The following is an 8,005-nucleotide window of genomic DNA, read 5'->3' as shown; positions in this document are numbered from 1 at the left end:
TGTAGAAATAGTGGAACTAGATGGACACCGCACCATTCAATCATTGCCTGGATGTGACTTGTGCAAATTACATAAATGTCCTTTGTGGCAATTGCTTTAAAATAAAATTCTCTGTAACCTTCTAATATACATTTTTAAAACCATTTCTCTCTTTGCAAGATCAAATATGGAGAAAAAAACCTGCACAGATGTGATACTTTTCACAAGGTTTTTTACTTTTTTTTAACTGTATTCAGTCTAAACTAAACTGACACATTTTATCTGCAGTGGATACATTGTATCAAATTACCAGGACAACTACTGCTGATGGGTTTTGTTCAATGTATGAAGTATAAAGGGTAGATCATTGTTAAAATGCTTACATTTAAAATAAAAGTAATTTTAGAAGAAGAAAAATAAAAAATATAGAAAAAGAAGATAAAGGAGAAGGGGAAGAAGAAATGGAAAGGAGAAGAGTAAGAAGAAGAAAAATGAAGCAGGAAGAAATATCAAGAAAGAATAAAGAAAAAGAAGACAAAGCAGCAGATAAAAAAGATGAAAAAGAAAGAAGAATAATAATAATAAGAAAAAAAGAACAAGGAAGAAGAAGAAAAAAAGAAAGAAAAGAAGGGGAAGAAGTATACGGAATTATGATAATACAATAATCTCTTACTGAAATAAAGTAAGAACCTGGAAATAAAACCCTTCCTGCAGAAATAGTGGCTTCTCTTTGTCTCTCCTACAGCTAAAACAGATGTTAGTGGACAGCTAGGATAGAAAGACATTACAGGTTCCATTTCATGTAATAGGATTTCCCCCATCCATTATCCATAGGGTACAGACTACTAGTACTGTAACCCAGCCCTATTGAAGTGGATGGAGATGAGCAGCAATAACGCACACAACCCAAGGTCAGGGATGGCGCTGTTTCTAAAAGAAAGCAGCCAATTTTTCGCATCCTTACCAACCCCTTTAAGTAATCTCCCACAATGCTAAACCTGTGTGAAATGTGCTGTTAATAATAGCAGATAGACACTGTAGGGAAACAGAGGGTACCCGACCATAGGGTGATGCTTTATTAAAGCCAAGTAATCTGCTCACCTGAGCGACCTGTCTATGCAAACTCCTGGGAAAGCTCAATAACGGCAAAGTGTACGGTGCATATAGGAGAAAATGGGGTTAAAATACCCTAAAATGGCCACCAAAAGGTCTGCAAATAGTGGAGGTGTCTTATTGGTCCCTTTGGCCCTCCTCATACCTTAGCACTGTTGCTTTGCAGCGCTGAGGTCCTCAGTTCTAATCCCACCAAGGACAACATCTGCAAGGAGTTTGTATGTTCTCTCCGTGCTTGCGTGGGTTTCCTCCGGGTCCTCCGGTTTCCTCCCACATTCCAAAGACATACTGATAGGGAATGTAGATTGTGAGCCCCAATGGGGATAGTGACGTTGGTGGCTGCAAAACGCTGTGGAATATGTTGTAAGGATATAATCAAACATAAATAATAAGAGAATCTCTACAGCCATTACAACAGCGTGCACAGACTCATGAGTTACAATTTGTGTCCATTATTTTATGTATTAATCAGTTCAGGGTCTGTAAGGTAATATCCTATTTCTCCTGCAGGGGGCACTCTAAAAAGGAAACATTTTACTGGTTCATCCCACAGCAATAGGACCCTTTTCTTGGTCTGGTTGTGTTGAAACATCCGGACACGTCCCCACCTTTCCACAGACTCTGGATCACTCATCTTGCTCTATGTATGGAAAGTCACAATGGAGTCTGAGTAAATCACATAGTCCGGACTACGGACCACTGCAGGCCAGCAACGCCATGTTATTGGTCCAACACAGGATGAGATGCAAAATGCATAAATCCTTAATCAACTGCACTAATTGTAAAGTTGTTTTCTATGAAAAAGTACTAGAGCATGAGCTCTTGTGCCAACTGTGATGCTTCAGTTGCTTTTGCGAGGATTTGCAGACTTCCTCCTCTACTTCTGCTCCGTGAGGACATTCTTCATGCGTCAACCATGGCAAAGACTGACATCAGGAACAGTACAGAATAGTGCATCACTAGGAAGTCACTGAGGTCATATCAGGAATATCATTAAGGAAGATGCCGCCTGGTCTGTGGTAACAGCCGCCCTACTCAGGTGACACAACTCAGGCCAGTATATATATGTATAGGTGCCAGTCATAGGGCAAAGAGAACAGCGGCAGCCAAACATCAATACATCTCACCTGGACACCAAGAAGAGCAGAAGACGCCACAACTCACAGGTAATAATTCCATTCTGGTACATTAAAAAGAAGACTCCAGGGCCAAATATACAGGTCAGCTATATAAGCATTGCTCTGTTCTGTGTATGGCTATGTGCACACATTGCGGATTTTACTACGGATCCGCAGCGGATCTACAGCTGCGGGTCAGCAGCAGCTTTCCATGCGTTTACAGTGCAATGTAAACCTATGGAAACCACAATCCGCAGTGCCCATGCTGCGGAAAAAAACGTGTGGAAACGCTGTGGGTTACATTCCGCAGCATGTTATTTTTTGTGCGGATTACGCAGCTGTTTACACCTGCTTTATAATAGGAATCCGCAGGTGTGAATCCGCACAAAATCAGCGGGAAATCCGCAGTAAATCCGCAGGTAAAACGCAGTGCCCTTTACCTGCGGATTTCTCAAATCCGCTGAGGAAAAATCCGCAGAGCTCAAATATATGTGTGCACATACCCTAACATGGGCTCCGGATCCCAGAAACCATTAAGAACTGGGGTAAAAGTTACAGCAGTATTAATGTCTACTAGAAAGAAAAAATAAGATAATATAGGAGATGATCTGGAATCCTAAATACCTGCACAATAAAAAAAACTCCAGAGTCCTAATCTTAACAAAAGTATAATGACTATAATACTGCCCTTATGTACATGAATATAGCCATTATAATATTGCGTCTATGTGAATAAAACTGCTCCAATTTACAAGATTATAACTACTATAATACTGCCTCTATGTACAAGAATATAACTACTATAATACTGCCCTCTATGTACAAAAATATAACTAATATAATACTGCATCCATGTACAAGAATACAACTGTTATAATACTGCTCCTACTATATGTACAAGAATATAGCTACTATAATACTGCCTCTATGCACAAGAATATAACTGATATCATACTGCCTCTATGTGCAAGAATATAACTGCTATAATACTGCTCCTATGTGCAAGAATATAACTACTATAATACTGCTCCTATGTACAAGAATTTAACTACTATAATACTGCTCCTATGTACAAGAATATAACTACTATAATACTGCTCCTATTTAAAAGAATATAACTACTATAATACTGCACCCTATGTACAAGAAAATAACTACTATAATACTTCCCCTTATGTACAAGAATATAACTACTATAATACTGCCTCTATGTACAAGAATATAACTACTTTAATACTGCCCCTATGTACAAAAATATAACTACTATAATACTGCTCCTATGTACAAGAATTTAACTACTATAAAACTGCTCCTATGTACAAGAATATAACTACTATAATACTGCACCCTATGTACAAGAATATAACTACTATAATACTGCCTCTATGTAACAGAATATAACTACTTTAATACTGCCCCCTATGTACAAAAAAATAACTACTATAATACTGCTCCTATTTACAAGAATTTAACTACCATAATGCTGCTCCTATCTACAAGATTATAACTAGTATAACTGCTCCCTATGTACAAGAATATAACTATTATAATACTGCCCCCTATGTACAAGAATATAACTATTATAATACTTCCCCTATGTACAAGAATATAGCTACTATAATACTGCTCCTATGTACAAGAATATAACTACTGTAATACTGCCCCATATGTGAAAGAGTATAACTACTATAATATTGCCCTTATGTACAAGAATATAACTAGTATAATACTGCTCCCCATGTACAAGAATATACCTACTATAATACTGCCTCTATGTACAAGAATATAACTATTATAATACTGCCCCTATGTACAAGAATATAACTACTATAATACTGCCACATGTACAAGAATATAACTACTATAATACTGCTCCTATGTACAAGAATATAACTACTAAAATACTGCTCCCTATGTACAAGACTATAACTACTATAATACTGCTCCCTTTGTACAAGAATATAAGTACTATAATGCTGCCCCTATGTACAAAAATATAACTACTATAATACTGCCCCTACGTACAAGAATATTTCTACTATAATACTGCCCCCTATGTACAAGAATATAACTACTTTAATACTGCTCCTATGTACTAGAATATAACTACTATAATACTGCTCCTATGTACAAGAATATAACTACTATAATACTGCTCCTATGTACAAGAATATAACTACTATAATACTGCCTCTATGTAACAGAATATAACTACTTTAATACTGCCCCCTATGTACAAAAATATAACTACTATAATACTGCTCCTATGTACAAGAATTTACTATAATCCTGCTCCTATATACAAGAATATAACTGCTATAATACTGCTCCCTATGTACAATAATATAACTGTTATAATACTTCCCCTATGTACAAGAATATAACAACTATAATACTGCTCCTATGTACAAGAATATAACTACTGTAATACTTGCCCCATATGCGCAAGAGTATAACTACTATAATACTGCCCTTATGTACAAGAATATAACTACTATAATACTGATCCCTATGTACAAGAATATAACTACTATAATACTGCCTCTATGTATAAGAATATAACTATTATAATACTGCCCCCTATATACAAGAATATAACTACTATAATACTGCCTCTATGTACAAGAATATAACTACTATAATACTGCTCCTATGTACAAGAATATAACTACTATAATACTGCCTCTATGTAACAGAATATAACTACTTTAATACTGCCCCTATGTACAAAAATATAACTACTATAATACTGCTCCTATGTACAAGAATTTACTATAATCCTGCTCCTATGTACAAGAATATAACTGCTATAATACTGCTCCCTATGTACAATAATATAACTGTTATAATACTTCCCCTATGTACAAGAATATAACAACTATAATACTGCTCCTATGTACAAGAATATAACTACTGTAATACTGCCCCATATGCGCAAGAGTATAACTACTATAATACTGCCCTTATGTACAAGAATATAACTACTATAATACTGATCCCTATGTACAAGAATATAACTACTATAATACTGCCTCTATGTATAAGAATATAACTATTATAATACTGCCCCCTATATACAAGAATATAACTACTATAATACTGCCTCTATGTACAAGAATATAACTACTATAATACTGCTCCTATGTACAAGAATATAACTACTATAATACTGCTCCCTATGTACAAGAATATAACTACTATAATACTGCTCCCTATGTACAAGAATATAAGTACTACAATGCTGCCTCTATGTATAAGAATATAACTACTATAATACTGCCCCTACGTACAAGAATATAACTACTATAATACTGCCCCCTATGTACAAGAATATAACTACTTTAATACTGCTCCTATGTGCTAGAATATAACTACTATAATACTGCCCCCTATGTAAAAGAATATTGTCACGGTACCACCACTCGGTAAATGATTGCTATGCAGTTCTATGGAAACTGTCCTCCTGAGCTGTGTTTTGATTGACAGCTTGGCTGTACAATACTGTGACTGGGATATGCGGGACTTTCTGCATGTGTTCAGTGTTCTGCTGATCCCATAGCTATTTAGCTGAGTTGTCTGCCCCTGATCCCTGCCAGACGTAGTTTGTGCTTCTTGGTGAGTGTTAGCTTGATTCTGTTGCTCTGAGTTCTGATCTTCTGCTGCCTGACCCTTTGGACTGTGTCCTGACTGTCCATTTGTGTTGTCCTTTGGCTTTTGATCTGCTATCTCATGTTATTGACTCTGGTCTGTGACCAGACTTACGCCTTCGTCTTTTCCCTTGGCTATCTATGTACTCTCTTGCTATTGAGCCCAGAACATCTGACTCTTCTCCTTCACGGTCTGTCTGTGAGTACTGACTAGCGTCACAAATATATTTACTATAATACTGTCCTCTATGTACAAGAATATAACTACTATAATACTGCTCCTATGTACAAGAATATAACTACTATACTACTGCTCCTATGTACAAGAATATAACTACTATAATACTGCCCCTATGTACAAGAATATAACTATTATAATACTGCCTCTATGTACAAGAATATAACTACTTTAATACTGCCCCTATGTACAAAAATATAACTACTATAATACTGCTCCTATGTACAAGAATTTAACTACTATAAAACTGCTCCTATGTACAAGAATATAACTACTATAATACTGCACCCTATGTACAAGAATATAACTACTATAATACTGCCTCTATGTAACAGAATATAACTATTTTAATACTGCCCCCTATGTACAAAAATATAACTACTATAATACTGCTCCTATTTACAAGAATTTAACTACCATAATGCTGCTCCTATCTACAAGATTATAACTAGTATAACTGCTCCCTATGTACAAGAATATAACTATTATAATACTGCCCCCTATGTACAAGAATATAACTATTATAATACTTCCCCTATGTACAAGAATATAGCTACTATAATACTGCTCCTATGTACAAGAATATAACTACTGTAATACTGCCCCATATGTGAAAGAGTATAACTACTATAATATTGCCCTTATGTACAAGAATATAACTAGTATAATACTGCTCCCCATGTACAAGAATATACCTACTATAATACTGCCTCTATGTACAAGAATATAACTATTATAATACTGCCCCTATGTACAAGAATATAACTACTATAATACTGCCACATGTACAAGAATATAACTACTATAATACTGCTCCTATGTACAAGAATATAACTACTAAAATACTGCTCCCTATGTACAAGACTATAACTACTATAATACTGCTCCCTTTGTACAAGAATATAAGTACTATAATGCTGCCCCTATGTACAAAAATATAACTACTATAATACTGCCCCTACGTACAAGAATATTTCTACTATAATACTGCCCCCTATGTACAAGAATATAACTACTTTAATACTGCTCCTATGTACTAGAATATAACTACTATAATACTGCTCCTATGTACAAGAATATAACTACTATAATACTGCTCCTATGTACAAGAATATAACTACTATAATACTGCCTCTATGTAACAGAATATAACTACTTTAATACTGCCCCCTATGTACAAAAATATAACTACTATAATACTGCTCCTATGTACAAGAATTTACTATAATCCTGCTCCTATGTACAAGAATATAACTGCTATAATACTGCTCCCTATGTACAATAATATAACTGTTATAATACTTCCCCTATGTACAAGAATATAACAACTATAATACTGCTCCTATGTACAAGAATATAACTACTGTAATACTTGCCCCATATGCGCAAGAGTATAACTACTATAATACTGCCCTTATGTACAAGAATATAACTACTATAATACTGATCCCTATGTACAAGAATATAACTACTATAATACTGCCTCTATGTATAAGAATATAACTATTATAATACTGCCCCCTATATACAAGAATATAACTACTATAATACTGCCTCTATGTACAAGAATATAACTACTATAATACTGCTCCTATGTACAAGAATATAACTACTATAATACTGCCTCTATGTAACAGAATATAACTACTTTAATACTGCCCCCTATGTACAAAAATATAACTACTATAATACTGCTCCTATGTACAAGAATTTACTATAATCCTGCTCCTATGTACAAGAATATAACTGCTATAATACTGCTCCCTATGTACAATAATATAACTGTTATAATACTTCCCCTATGTACAAGAATATAACAACTATAATACTGCTCCTATGTACAAGAATATAACTACTGTAATACTGCCCCATATGCGCAAGAGTATAACTACTATAATACTGCCCTTATG

General features: G+C 34.9%; 1 protein-coding gene across 1 annotated transcript in view; it reads left to right on the top strand.

Annotated features, from left to right (window-relative positions):
* Positions 1-1,900: 1,900 nt before the first annotated feature.
* LOC143764541 (tyrosinase-like) overlaps positions 1,901-8,005 on the top strand; it is a 36,430-nt gene continuing 30,325 nt past the window's right edge. Inside the window, exon 1 of the mRNA XM_077250318.1 lies at positions 1,901-2,258. The gene's annotated coding sequence lies outside the window, so the exon portion shown is untranslated. The remainder of the gene's footprint in view (positions 2,259-8,005) is intronic.

This window comes from Ranitomeya variabilis, chromosome 1, assembly GCF_051348905.1.
Source record: "Ranitomeya variabilis isolate aRanVar5 chromosome 1, aRanVar5.hap1, whole genome shotgun sequence".
Lineage (NCBI taxonomy): Eukaryota > Metazoa > Chordata > Amphibia > Anura > Dendrobatidae > Ranitomeya > Ranitomeya variabilis.
This window is presented reverse-complemented; position numbering and strand designations above follow the sequence as displayed.